We start from the raw sequence: 15,936 nt of genomic DNA, 5'->3' as shown, positions 1-15,936 counted from the left end.
AAAGAAGCATGCATGCACGCATACACACCAGCCATAAAAAGAATTCCATGATAAATTATTTGTTCTTTGTTCTCAAAAGGGAGCTAGCATATGAAGCTAGGATTGCCAACTCTCAAATCCAGGGGTGGGCAATCATTTTTGATGGGAGCCACTCCAAGAATTTGGTAATTAGTCAAGGGCCGCACTCTTCCATGATTCAGAGTGGAACTAAAGCAGAGCGAGATAAAGGTCAAACACATCCACTAATGTTGGATGCTCAAATCTGAGACACACACACAAAACTTGATTTTTCAGAATACTTAGCAATATGCAGTACTTTAAATGTTCAATGCCCAGTTCCTATTGGCTTCAGTTGCATGGGTGTATGCCAAAGCAAACTCTAGAGTCTAAAACTGGACACCTACAAACTGGACACCTACAAAATGAGAAACAAACAATTGGTAACCACCTCCTTCTATCTCCTGCACCTATAGCCCACTGCAATCAGCTGTTTCATGGCATGCAGGAGCCTCTGGGAGGAAAGGGGAGGAGCAGGGATGGGGCCTGCTCAGTTGAGAGGTGGGGGTGGGAAGAGGCAGGACAGGGGCAGATCCACCAAGCACCCTCCAAGCCCAGAGAAAGCTGGCTCCTATTCTTTCTTCCCTACACTGACCTGCAATAAACCTCATACCCACCTTTTCCATAACCACTGGCTCACACTCCTAACCTCATTCAGGGTATGTCTACGCTACCCCGCTAGTTCGAACTAGCGGGGGTAATGTAGTCATCCGCAGTTGCAAATGAAGCCCGGGATTTGAATTTCCCGGGCTTCATTTGCATGAAGCCGGCCGGCGCCATTTTTAAATGCCAGCTAGTTAGAACCCTGTGCCGTGCGGCTACACGCGGCACGGAGTAGCTAATTCAGATTAGGCTTCCACGAGGAGTACAGCTAGTTCGGATTAGAAGCCTAATCCGAACTAGCTACTCCGTGCCGCGTGTAGCCGCGCGGCACGGGGTTCGAACTAGCCGGCATTTAAAAATGGCGCCGGCCGGCTTCATGCAAATGAAGCCCAGGAAATTCAAATCCCGGGCTTCATTTGCAACTGCGGATGACTACATTACCCCCGCTAGTTCGAACTAGCGGGGTAGTGTAGACATATCCTCACTCAGTTCCTTATTCATTCTCTGCCTAGGCAGTTGCTGTTCAGCACACCTTACTTCTTCATCATATCTTTCCCCCTTTTTGCTCCTGCCCCATCTCCTTATCTAGCCACCCCCACCAGCTTCCAATTTCCCCTCTGTCAACCCCACCAGCTGTCAGACCCCGTGTCCCTGAGGGTACATCTAGACTGCAGAGTTTTTCTAGGATACCATAGGTATCCTGGAAAAGCTCTGCTGCGTTCAAGGAACACATCTGCTTTTCAGAAAAAAATTCGGAAAAGCAGAGGCGTTTTTCTGGCATCCCTGTAAACCTCATTCTATGAGGAAGAAGGGATGTTCTGAAAGAGGCTTTTTTCTAACAATTGGCCCGGTGTAGATGGGCCAATTGTTAGAAAAGCCTCTTTCGGAAGAAAAGTGGCTAAAGAAATGCAAATTGTGGTTCACAATTTGTGTATCTTTTTCCAATAGAACTTTGTAGTCTAGTCACAGCCTGAATGGGCTCCGTGTCCCAACCTCCCCTCTGTCCTGGTAGGTCCAGCATTTGTTGTCCCTGTGTTTGACTCAGGCAGCTTCCTCCTCCCCTCTGGCTGGGCTCAGTAGTGGATGGGTGGGGGAGTCTTTCAGAATACAAGAAAGAGAGTCTCCCAGTTGTCAGGTCACATGCCCAGCCTTCATCAGCCCATAACTGTAAGGCTGTGTCTACACTGGGCCACTTATTCCGGAAAATTAGCCGCTTTTCTGGAATAAGCTGCGAGCTGTCTACACTGGCCCTTGAATTTCCAGAAAAGCAACGATGCTCTACTGTACAAAATCAGCCTCTATTCCGGAAAAACTATTCTGCTCCCGCTCGGGCATACGTCCTTATTCTGGAACACTGTTCCGGAAAATGGCCAGTGTAAACAGCCCAGTAGTCTTTTCCGGAAAAAAGCCCCGATCGCGAAAATGGCTATCGGGGCTCTTTTCCGTAAAAGCGCGTCTACATTGGCCACAGACGCTTTTCCGGAAAAAGGGCTTTTCCGGAAAAGCAGCCTGCCAATGTAGACGCTCCTTTTCCGGAAAAACTGAAAACGGAATAGTATTCCGTTTTAAGCATTTCCGGAAAATCATGCCAGTGTAGACACAGCCTAACTGTCTGAGTTATGCTCAGTCCCAGGATGGAGCATGTTCAATGTGCATGAAATTTAGCTATTAAAATTCATGAAGTCTCATGAGCATCTTGTGAACTAATTTTTCAAAGGCTTATAACTTGTCCAAATTTGGGCAGATTTTCACAGGAACAGAAAAAAAGGCCTTATTTGACATGAAGTCTTTGCCATATTTCAAAAGCCTGTTCCAGTGCTGAGAAGGGAAGGGGCATGGTAAGGATTTTTAAGGCAAAGGGCACTAGAATTTAAGTATGGGAGAAATGATGTTATATTTCCTAGTCTCAAATGCAGAATTAGAAGAATTGGTTTGGCTGACATTTTTGACAGCTGATATGGAAAATTTCAGCCCACGGGATTAAAATAAGATAATGTTATATGCAACTCAAGCCCCACTAAACAAAGGCTACGTCTACACTACAAGATTTGCCAGAAGAGGCAATGCAAATGAAACACGGATTAGCATTTTCTCTCACTTCATTTGCATATTTTCTTTTGATCTGTTTTTGCACAAGGGGTTTTTGCACAAAACCCCCCTTTTGTGCAAGAGCCTTATGCCTCAAAAAAGGAAGTATAATGATCCTGCGCAAAAATGGATCAGAAGAAAATATGCAAATGAAGTGTGAGAAAATACTAATCCATGCTTCATTTGCATTGCGTCTTCTGGCAAATCTTGTAGTGTAGATGTAGCCAAAATGAAGATAGAAGTAGCCCAAGTTCCAATTGCAGATAGGGCCTAGGGAAAAGCACCCGGACTTTCGCACACCAGTCAAGGGAGTGATTGACTTTACATCAAATTGTCAGCAGCTGTTGGAGGAAGTATTTTAAACCTAGTGCAAACAAATCCACTGTTGATGTTCTGGTTATGAGCAGTACAGTAGCTAAAGCCTGCCTGCTTCCCCCTGGACAACACAGTTTTACCCAAACAATAACAGATTCTTAAGGTTTCAGAGGGGTAGCCGTGTTAGTCTGTAAGGGTACGTCTATACAGGAGAGTTATTTTGGAATAATGTCCATTACTCCAAAATAACATTATGCGCTGTCTACACAAGAAGCCCATTATTTCAAAATAAATTTGAAATAACGGGCTTCTTCCTCAAACTTCCTTTAAACCTTATTGTATGAGGATTAAGGAAGTCAGTGGAATAGCGATTTATTTCGAAATAAGTGCTGTGTTGACAGCGCCAAATTTTGAAATAAGTTATTTTTAAATAAGCTACACAATTTGCGTAGCTCAAATTTCATAGCTTATTTCAAGGTGTGCTCTACTGTATAGATGTACCCTAATTGAATAAACTTGTTTTCTTAAGTTCATTTAGATTCTTAAAGGAATGAAATATAAACACCTAAGATCAATGGCGTCAGTTTCCATGGTGTACTGTTACATGCAACAAACTCATGGGAATCAAACCACACTTAATACATGCCATAAACCAGCCTTCACACAGGAAATACAAATAGAAGCATGCTGTAAATCATCTTTAGCATAGCTAATCCACAAACAAATCCAATTATCCTTGAAAGGGCTCCCTGATTGTTCTGAATTCATTTTTTCCTTCTACTCTGGGAACAACTTTGTGGCTGTGTCTTTTAGGGCAATTTGCTAAACAACTAGCAAGCTAACACGACCTTTTAGCCTGTTTTCAAGTTATATGAGCACCAGAAATTCCAGTACTATGTTGCTGGGACAGAATAACTGACAGTGCTTTGAGAGGGTCACTAGGGACTACCATAAAAGGAAAAATTATGTAGCACTTTAAAGACTAACAAGATGGTTTAATAGATGATGAGCATTTGTGGGCCAGACCTCCTTCCTCAGGTCATATTCTGGAAGAGAATTGGCATGACCATATATACCAAAGGAATACAGTGAAAAAAGTGAACATTGTATTCCCTTGGTATATATGGTCATGCCAATTCTCTTCCAGAATATGATCTGAGGAAGTGGATCTGGCCCACAAAGCTCATCATCTATTAAACCATCTTGATAGTCTTTGAAGTACTACATAGTTTTTCCTTTTGTTTTAGCAAGTTCAGATTAACACAGCTACCTCTCTATTACTAGGGACTACCATAGAAAAGTACAATAGACTCGTTTCTTGCACGAAAAAGCACCCAAGGGAAGAGAGCTAGGTTTCCACAGCAGCTTCTTCACACCTATGCCAAGAAATATTGTGTCTGGCCCAGATAGAATGTTATAATTGAAATCATATTAAATTACCAAGAGACACATCAGAGTCTAATATGACAATTCTAATTTATACATTCATAACAATGTCATTAGTAAATGCAGAGGGAAGGGAATAAGAAACTTTATTTCTGGTAGAAGGCCAAGAGAGATAGCTCTGCCACCACCTTCTCCTATTGCATTTGTAAAGTAAGGGCAAGGAGGGAGCATTCTAGGGTTGAGCCAAGGGCTGGGAAGGCCACAGAAGGGGTATGGTGGAGTATTGGTCTGTTATGTTCAATTCTCTGCTAATGCAGTGTCCTTGCTACTGTAACATATACTAGAGCTGGATGACTGAGGATCTGGGAGAATCTCCTGTGCCCTCCCTCCCCAGGGCTAGAAATCTGCTTGTGCAGGGTGAAGAATTTGCCCTGACTCTGTCAATCCTGCTGTTGACATTTGGGTATTGTGAATGCAGAGGTTTCACTTCATTAAGGCTATGTCTAGACTGCAAGCCTCTTTCGAAAGAGGCTCTTTCGAAAGATACTTTCGAAAGAGCCTCTTTCGAAAGAGAGCGTCTAGACTGCACGCGGAATTTCGAAAAAGCAAGCCGCTTTTTCGAAAGAAAGCACCCAGTGAGTCTGGATGCTCTCTTTCTAAAAAGCCTGTTTGCTTTCAAGAACGCCTTCTTTCGAAAGAGCACTTTCGAAAGAAGGCATTCTTCCTCGTGAAATTAGGTTTACCACCGTCGAAAGAAAAGCCGCATTCTTTCGATTTAATTTGGAAAGAACGCGGCTGCAGTCTAGACACAGGTGAAGTTTTTTCGGAAAAAGGCTACTTTTCCCGAAAAAACCCCTGAGTCTGGACACAGCCTAAGATGTTTATTAACTGAATCGGAAAGTTTGTTTAAAAAAGGCCAGAACCAAATCATCCTTATTGCTTCACTTGGAATTTGATTAAAAAATGTGAAGTTCTAGGAGGCATTGCACAGAGATTTCCCTGGCTCCCAGAGCTGCTTGACACCCAGTGGAGTCCTTCTTTAGTCCCTAATTACAACTTTTCTCCTGTGATCTCCAGGACGTCTTGCTTCTCTTCAGTAGAGGCCTGACCATCACTTCCTCCCTCATCCATTCTCATCGTAGTGTGCGCCTTTTGGCTACCTCTTTTGGTGGACGTGAGGAAGCTACTTTATTGCTGACTCCCTGCCTCCACCTTCTTCACAGTTGCACCTCTCCACACTGCTTAGTCAGATGTCCAGCCAACACATAACCAAAGCACAACCTAAAGTCCCATCTCAGACATAAAAATATTACAAACACTTTACGGACATTACCACTGACCCTATGACTACAGGAAGCATATCTTAACTTGATTTCAGATGCTTTGTGTGTTTGGGTGTGATTATGATGCATTGAACGTGTGTACTGTGTCTGGCAATAGGTGAGAATTAAAAGGGGATTTGCTGTGAAGCTGAGGAGCGTGTGAATGAGTTTGTGTTGTTTTTAGTGCAATAAACAAAGCTGTGGATGCACTTCTTGGCTTAACTCATGATTTCCTGGACTTTCAATGAATCCTACTGATAGGAAAAATAGTTGAGAATTTCTGAATTTCTGAATGATAACTCTATTGTTTTGTATTACCATTTGAGCTTTAGAACTAATAGTACATAGCTCAATTAATGTTAACAACATAAAGGTTGGTCAGTACGCGACCAGTTTGATTTTCCCTTTTCACCTTAAAAAATATGTTTCTAGTCTTATATTTATTGAATAACTAGAAAAGCCTGTTAAAAGGTATTGCACAAAATAGAGTGTCTTTCACTAACTGTTCACCAGGCAAAGTGGAAATACAGCTTTGTACCAGGTTTCTATCATTTAAAAATCTTTTTGCTGCTGTTTTCTTTAATCAGCTAATCCTGCACTTTCTTTCTATCTGTGGCGATATTTCCATCTTTACAAGTAAGGGTATGTTTATATACTGGCGGGGAAGGCAGGGAGTTTCAGGACACCTCTGGTATCCTGAGAAAACTCCGCTGCATCTATTGAACACTTTTGCTTTTCCAATTTGGTTTTTTTTTTTGAGGAAGAGCAGACACGCTTTTTCAGAAGCCCTGTCTTCCTCGTTCTAGAAGGAAGAAGGGATCTTCTGAAAGAGGGTTGTTTTCTGAAATTTAGCCCAGTGTAGACGGGCCAAATTTTGGAAAAGCCTCTTCCGAGCCCCCCCCCCCCCCCGAAAAGGTATGCAAAACGCGGTGTACATTTTGCGTATCTTTCCCTCTCCCCTTCCCCCCAAAAAAGGTGTAGTCTAGATGTACCTTAGTGTTGCTTCCATAAAGGACATTTGGCTCTCAGTGGGGGGCAGCAGATGTGTAACAGCACTGGATATTACAATAAAATCTGCTATTATTGAACATTTTTCATACTGTTGGACAGGAAAGGAGGGAGAGAAAAGAGCAGCTGTTTCTGTATCAAAGATTCTGGTCTTCTTTTGGTATTCTAACATCAAGCTAAATCTGAATCGACAGACTGAACCTTATAATAGCAAGGAGTACAATATGGCTTGGAACAGATCGCTCTTTGTAATGAGCCATACTTGCATAACAAGGGAGTTTTCTAAGAGATGATTGTGACTATTATTTCTCAGCTTATCCAAAAAGTGCAAATTGGAACCGCAGGGTGCTCAAATCTTTCTAGAATTGCAGCAGGCAGGAAGTTGCAATCTCTCCATTCAAGGTTTCACAGATTAAAAAAAAATAGAATCACTGGCAATAAATTAGCTCAAGTGTGGGAGTATAGATTCATTACAGGGAACTGATCAGCTTTTATTCCCAGCCACGTTCAAACTCATCCAAAGTTTCTGGAACCCATCTTGCTCAGTGAAATAATTGTTAGATATGCAAGTTAAGTTTTCAGCAAAAGTTTCATTGGGATAGCTGTGTTAGTCTGTAATAGAAAAAACTTTAAAACAGTGAATAGTCCTGTAGGACCTTAGAGACTAACAAAACACGTAGATGGTATCATGAGCTTTCACGAGCACAACCGACTTCTTCAGATAATCCAAGCACCAGATACTTAAGAGTACTTAGAACCCACTAACAGCTTCATATAGCATGGACACTTAAATTGACCATTTCCTCCCCATTTTTTCCATCTCTTTCCCTCCCCATCCCCTCTCTTCTGTGTTATTTATTTTGCATCCTGGACCCCTTAATTCCATTCATCAGAAGAAGTGTGTTGTGCCCACGAAAGCTCACAATACAATCTACATTTTTTGTTAGTCTCTAAGGGTACGTCTACATTGCATCCCTAGTTCGAACTAGGGATGCAAATGGAGACAACCGAAGTAGTTAATGAAGCGGGGATTTAAATATCCCGCGCTCCATTAACATGATCTCGCCGGCGCGCTAGTTCGAATCACAGCTGATTCGAACCAGGAAGTGCGCGCCGGGACGCGTTAGTTCGGACTAAAGCCCTTAGTCCGAACTAATGTTACTCCTCATTTTTTGGACTAAGGGCTTTAGTCCGAACTAATGCGTCCCGGCACGCACTTCCTGGTTCGAATCAGCTGTGATTCAAACTAGCGTGCTGGCGAGATCATGTTAATGGAGCGTGGGATATTTAAATCCCCGCTTCATTAACTACTTCGGTTGTCTCCATTTGCATCCCTAGTTCGAACTAGGGATGCAGTGTAGACGTACCCTAAGGAGCTGCAGGATTATTTGTTGATTTTTAAGTTTCCTTCAAAAGTGAATCAGATCCTGGTTTGGGTGCCAGTTATCTGAGGACTACAGGGTCAGTTTACTGAAGTACCACTAGGTCGGTCAGAAATGACTCCATTACCTACCCTACAGCAACTCAGGTCCAGAAACTCTATCTTTGGGGAAGAAACATCTGAACCACACCAATTTCCAATTAAACTAAATAATTAATAAATAAAGATGGGTCACTATTAAATCATCAAATCTAGTTATGGAACTGATTAAATCAAGTAAACCAAATATTCTTTATACATTCAATGTAATTTGGGACAGCACTCTGTTTAGCTGTTGGTCCCATAAGTAACAAGGTATTTTTTATCTCAGTGACAACTGATGCTGAAGTTGCAGTCATGCAGCTGATCTAGGAAATCACTCCCAGGTTGAAGCTAATGTTGAAACTGTATCTCCCTAATGCTATTTTAATGAAGCTCACTTAAAGTATTGGTGGTTAAGCAATAGTCAATCTTCCCTATGCCACAGATAGGGTTATATGAAACCTTCCAGCATGACAACTTAATACATTTAAAATTAAAACAAGAATTTCAGTGACAATAGCATGACTTTTCAGTATTAAGTGTGCAGTTCTTAATGTAACCCACACACCTAGTGTAGTTCACTGGCACCTAGAACAAGAGACCTCTACAGCATGGCCTGAGAGCCAGCTGGCTTTTAGCTCAGAGGGTAGAGGTTCCTATACTAAGCTGCAGAGGTCTGAGATTCAAATATGCCTGGTGGTGGTTACATTAACTCACTACATATATATATATATGAATTATTTTTTAAAGATAACAAAGTTACTGAACACTGTGATTAGTGTTTGAGAAACTTTTATATAAACAATAGTTTCAGATAAATTTGGTGGGAGTGTCTCTGTGCTACTCACACACAACTGAGATATCTGCTTGAGTTAAGAAAAAAACCAAGAATGCTAACAAAGTACCTCTCTGCTATTGTCATTGGGGAAAAAAAAGACCAGAAGTTGATGACAAAACATGAAAGCTGACAACTCTTGTGAATCCAATGTTAGGAAGCCAGTGCATGGTTGAAAAAAAATCACATCAGATGTTTTATGTCAATAGACTTCTTGGCTAAGTAAAAATTACTTGCTTATAGAGATTGAATCCCAGATTTTACTTGTTTGCTAGACTGCTACCCCAAGTGACCAGATTAAAAAATGAAGAAATAATAAGGCTTTATTAGCAGTGGTGGCACCAGGTGGCCAGAAGTTAGGAGCTAATGCCTATCACTGCTACTGTGAGCATTCAAGAGGACAGGCAATAGGTCTTCATTTTCTTTACTTTGTTTTTTAATAATGGCTGCCCAGCTTGTGCCTTCCCCTTGAAACTCAAAGATTTTGTTTTTGAATCATCACAATAGAACACTCCTCTTTTAAGGTCACTGGCATCTGCTAATAGGGTTTGAGTAGGTCATCTTTGTGCAACCAAAACCTCTCCACGTTCTAATAATTTTAGCCTTCAAAAGTCCATAGATCAAAAAAGATACCCAGTTGTCAGTAGGCCCACAGGTATTTTAAGAATTGCGAGGTCATAGTCAGTCCACAGACCTTGCCTCGATATTTCTACAACATTTCCAGGTCAAAAGTAATTTTAAAAATACAAAGCTAACAGAGTTGGAACTTAAATCACAGGAAACACTGATCATATAGTCACCCAGCCATGAGCAACAGAAGAACAGTTCTTTATTTTTCAATGACTCCTGTTCTACTTCTAACACCCCTATAAAGGTCTTTATAAACCTGTTTAGAGAACATAGGCAGAAGAGAGAGGGGATCATCTGTAACCCACACACTGAGGCTAGGTCTACACTGTAGCTTTTTTTCTGAAAAAGCTATGACAACTGTGCTCTGCAATTTGCATAGATTTTTCCAATCGCTTTTGGAGGAAACCTTATTCCTTGTAGAATGAGGTATACAGGGCTCCCTGAAAGAACACATTTCCTCTTCCACAAAAAAAAGCAGAAGGGCAAATGTGTTCCTTGGACACGGTGGAGTTTTTCTGGGATACCTGTGGTATCCCGGAAAACCCCCACAGTGTAGATGTACCCCTAGTGTGGTTCACTGCCCCATGTAGTGGCACTTAGACCACTTACAACACAAGATAAAAACAAGGGAGCTCTACAGTTTAAGCTGCGCGTCAGCTGGCTTTATGGCTCAAGCTGTAGAGGCTTCTATACTAAATTCCAGAGGTCCCAGATTCAAAGCTGGCTTGGTAGCTTATAACCAAAAAAAGGAGAACAAGCCCAGCACTACAAAGGAAATAGAATGAAGATGGAGGAAGGCAAAAAGGACCTGGGATGATGGAGAGGAAACAGTTTCATGCTTGGGCCTCCATGGAATCCATAGGGAGGTACACAGCCTGCTAGTTCTGGATTGTAAGGGTTGATTGATTCATTTTATGGACTGGTCCAATTTGATCTGAAAAGAGAAGAACTTCACACAGAACAATTGACAGTCCCTTTTTATAGTCTGATACTCAGATGCAACTTTGAACAAGATTAATGATCTGCAGGAGTGGGGCTAGACTTCAACTTAGAGTAAATTTAAAAAAAATCAACCAAACAAAACCCTTCTCCTTTTCATATACAGACGTATCAGCATCACACAAGATAACAATGTCTTGTGAAGTCAAAAAACAGGACTATGTAGCACTTTAAAGACTAACAAGATGGTTTATTAGGTGATGAGCTTTCGTGGGCCAGACCCACTTCCTCAGATCAAATAGTGGAAGAAAATAGTCACAACCATATATACCAAAGGATACAATTTAAAAAAAAATGAACACATAAGAAAAGGACAAATCAAATTTCAGAACAGAAGGAAGATGGGGGAGTCCTTCTGTTCTGAAATTTGATTTGTCCTTTTCATATGTGTTCATTTTTAAAATTGTATCCTTTGGTATATATGGTTGTGACAATTTTCTTCCACTATTTGATTTGAGGAAGTGAGTCTGGCCCACGAAAGCTCATCACCTAATAAACCATCTTGTTAGTCTTTAAAGTGCTACATAGTCCTGTTTTTTGATTCAGCCACACCAGACTAACACGGCTACATTTCTATCACTATTCTTGTGAAGTCAAGCCTTCGTGTGAAGCCTATTATAGGGTAATGGTCCTGATTCCCCTCCCTGACCAAATTTGCTAGTCAGCATGTTTTAATAAGACATTTTAATGCTCTAGTGTTCCCAGGACAAATTTTGTTTTAATGTAGGTTAACTGGTCAAGATGAACTGTAGGGTTTTTATACTTGCATATTTTAAAACCTTAGTAAAAATGGAAGCTAGTACATTTAGAAAAAAAATGCACATCTTTTATCATAATTTATAGAGAACCCTCAACAGAGACCTAGCTTCATCTAATTAATGACACAATAAAAATTCAGAGAAGCTATGAAACGATTGCACATTTGGCCAACATGACTAATCTAAAATATAGAAAGATACTATTCAGCCAGCATAGTAAATGAGACTGATATGTGGAAGATGGAGATTGAAAATCCCTACATCTACACTGAGTCTCTGTTTGAGAAGCAGGTCGTGTCAGAGTTTGTTGCACCACAATTCTGGAAATTCTGGCAATAAAGTTTCAGAAAAAAAGGAAGGTATTTTGTTAATTTCTAAAAAGCCTGTATATGCCCTTCCAGCAAATTCAGTAAGTTCAATGTGTTAACGCAGATTGGTTTGCTGGAAACTAATAAGTAAACTATATAGGCAAAGCAAAACTACTCGTAAAAATATTCACAGATAAGTGCAGAGAAGGGAGTGTAATAGGCTTAAGTAGCTCTTCGATTGGGGACTCCATTTGTGCTCAGGCCTGGTTCATATTGTCCTGAACACCACAGAAAGGCTACGTCTACGCTGGCCCCTTTTCCGGAAGGGGCATGTAAATTTCACTAGTCGTCGTAGAGAAATCCGCGGGGGATTTAAATATCCCCCGCGGCATTTAAATAAAAATGTCCGCCGCTTTTTTCCGGCTTTTAAAAAAGCCGGAAAAGAGCGTCTAGACTGGCCCCGATCCTCCGGAAAAAGTGCCCTTTTCCGGAGGATCTTATTCCTACTTTGAAGTAAGAATAAGAGCCTCCGGAAAAGGGCACTTTTTCCGGAGGATCGGGGCCAGTCTAGACGCTCTTTTCCGGCTTTTTTAAAAGCCGGAAAAAAGCGGCGGACATTTTTATTTAAATGCCGCGGGGGATATTTAAATCCCCCGCGGATTTCCCTACGACGACTAGTGAAATTTACATGCCCCTTCCGGAAGAGGGGCCAGTGTAGACGTAGCCAAAGAAAAGTGAGATACCAGCAATATAGTTTAATTAAGCTGTAACTTTATTTAGTAACACTCTTGAGCTACCAAGTAAAAACTCAGCCTGTGCAGACTCCCTTTCTTTCTGTAATCCATTCATCTGCTGTCAAAACTCCGCCCTCTTGTATTTGTCCATTCTCATTTCTGGGATCCAATAGCTCTCTCTTTAGGTGAAGGGAATGTGGAAGTTGAGGCTTGTTTTATGGATTTTGAGAATCACACTGAAGCACCACAAATGCCACCTCAAAATTTCAGTGGCCAGAACCTATTTGAATAATTAGGGATATCTATCAAAATGGGTAAATATACTCTAGGTATTGAAATGTAATGACAAATGAAAAGGAATTTGAGCACATTCAGGGGTATGTCTACACTGAAATGGAAAACTTTCAGTTAGCCTGTGCCAGCTGACTTTGGCTTGCAGGCTCAGGGGCTATTTAATTGAGCCTCAAATTTTGTTAATTGGAAAAAAAGACAATTTGATGACAATTCCATTTTCATACCAACATTAGAAAAGTTTATTTTTATTCAGATTTCAAAATCTTTGAAGTTGCTGTAAAATGGAATGATCCTCTCGACAGCTCTGTTAATGTAAGACTGCATTCCTCCTGCTTGTTAAATGGATGAGGCAGAACATAAGGAGTCTTCCCCCACTTGACCACTCTGCTTCAGAACTGTTCTGCTTGTGCTTGGAGAAGGATAGTGTTTTTTCCTTCCCTAGTCTCCCAGGAACATATTGTGCCTCCGAAAGGAACAGTGAGGAGTGGATGGATGGAAGAGGGCTCATGAACTTGCTACCAAAATAGTGATCTGTTTTGGAAGAGGAGATATGGGTGTTCAGTTTCTGTATACCAAGGAATTCCAGGAAGCATTATGTTTCCCTAAACAGATGCTCCCTCTAGACATATGCAGATGCAAACTGCCCCAAATGTGGATTTCCTACATTGTTCTTAAACAGATTAGATTCTCAGAGCTTAAGACAGAATGGGAGCCTCCTACATTAGATCATTTTTAGTGAGACCTCCTACATATAAACAGGTCATTACATTACATCCACTTATCTCTGTACTGAGCCCAAGAATGTATGTTTGGCTAAATCAGATATCTTTCAGAATACCTGAAGAGATGGAGAATGCACCACATCTCTTGGTAGTTTTTCAGTGGTTAATCACCGTCACTGTTATTTTTTTATAATAAAAGTGTGTCTTATTTACTATTTGCCTTTCTTTGGTTTGAGCTTCCCAGCCATTGGTTCTCATTGTCTACATCTAGACTGGCATGATTTTCCGGAAATGCTTTTAACGGAGAAGTTTTCCGTTCAAGCATTTTCGGAAAAGAGCATCTAGATTGGCACGGACACTTTTCCGCAAAAGCACTTTTTGCGGAAAAGCATCCGTGGCCAATCTAGATGCTCTTTTGCACAAATTTTCATGATCAGGGCTTTTTTGCGCAAAACAGATCTCAGCTGTCTACACTGGCCCTTTTTCACACAAGTTTTGCGCAAAAGGGACTTTTGCCCAAATGGGAGCAGCATAGTATTCCCTCAAAAAGCACTGATTTCTTACAGTAGGAAGTCAGTGCTTTTGCGGAAATTCAAGCAGCCAGAGTAGACAGCTGGCAAGTTTTTCCGGAAAAGCGGCTGATTTTCCGGAAAAACTGGCCAGTCTAGACACAACCATTATGTTTTTCTCCACTAGCTAAGATAACCCTTTAGTGGCTGGCATTTTCTCCCTGTGAAAGTATTTGTACATTGTCTTCAGGTCACCTCTTGATCCCTTTTGATAAGCTAAACAAACTGAGCTCTTTAGGTATCTCTTCCAGGCACTGTCTTCTTCCCTCATATCAGCCTCTTTTATACCCTCTCCAAAGTTCTGGCAATTTTATTAAGTGGACATCAGAATCAAATGCTTTAATCTGGTATCCATTTCACCAATAAGGTATCAGGGTTAAAACCACCTTCTTACTCCTCCTACTCACTACTCTCCCGTTTACACATTTAAAAATCACATTAGATGCAGAATCATATTATGCACTGCGTTAGGAACTTGTGTTGAGTTGCTTGTCCAATAAGACCCTACCACAGTTAGAAAAAACAGTTAGAAAAAAACTGACTGAACTTCATGATATAAAGGATATCTGACTCACCTTTAGACATCTTATAAACTGAAACGTTGAAAGATTCTGCAGTCTGCTGCAACTGTTGCCTGAAATTAAATCAAATGCATGTGTCTGACAGTCTGCAATTAGCATACTTGTGCAATTAATTGTTAATGTTGAAAGAGGTGTTTGCCATCTTACAGAAGGACATAAGCACTCAGTTGAATCTTGTGACAGCATGTTTTAAAATAATTTCTTCTTGACACTATTTGCCAGCATTATAATATTTGTCCCTGAAATGTAAAGTGACCTGCAGTTAATCTTTGGCCAAATAATCTGGGGCAGGGGAATACACTTTAAATTACCATTTTTAGGGAAAGCATTGTTAATACTAGTAATTAAATTCCCCCTCATCCACCTCCAACAATAAATGAATGGGAGATTCAGACAAAAGCCACCCTTTTTCCACATGCACACTTTGAATGTATGCCATTGCATACTTCACCTATTAGGGTGCATCTGTTATTTCGAAATAACAATGCGAGTCTCTACACAGCCATTCAGAAATCTGTAAACCTCATTCCATGAGGAATAATGCCTATTCTGAAATAAGGCATGTGTAGACGCTCCACTACTGCCATTTCAAAATAGCCCCTCACCAGGGCTGTTCTAAGTTATTCCTCCCCAGTGCCTCCTGGGGCTCTAAATCGAGACAGCATGTCTACATTAGGGAAGCCTCCCTCGGACTAATTTTGAGGCTTCCCTCCAGTGTAGACGTGCTATTTCGAAATAAACTATTTCAGGATAATTATTCTGGATTATTTTATTTCGGAATAAGCATGCAGTATAGACGTACCCTTATTGTGTTAGCCCTTTAATCTGCCAAAGCCACAAAACTACCATACCACCTGTTTAGCTCATCCCACATATAGTCTTAATTGGAAATTCACTACTCATTTTCTTGTATAGAAAAGGAACTACAAAAATGAAACTATGACTAGAGATAAAAGGTAAGCACATACTTGAATCCTTGGCTGGAGTGAGCTTTTGGTCTGAAAACATGCTCGTGAACAATAAAATGTTCTGCTGCCCATTCTTAGATCTGTATTAATCCATTTATGAGTTCAGGATGGACTAAGTGGTTCACAGAGCATAATGACATGACATTGTTGAGACAAGAGTAAGTATATGCAGGCTTTCTAGTGGTTAGCATTATTTGATATTAAAATGTACATTGGATTTTTATGGTGATCATCAACAGTTCTTATACATCATTAAGTCACAGTGCAACATGAAAACAATCTAAGATAGTTGTTTCA

This window comes from Pelodiscus sinensis, chromosome 3 (assembly GCF_049634645.1).
Source record: "Pelodiscus sinensis isolate JC-2024 chromosome 3, ASM4963464v1, whole genome shotgun sequence".
In the NCBI taxonomy this organism is placed as follows: Eukaryota; Metazoa; Chordata; order Testudines; family Trionychidae; genus Pelodiscus; species Pelodiscus sinensis.
This window is presented reverse-complemented; position numbering follows the sequence as displayed.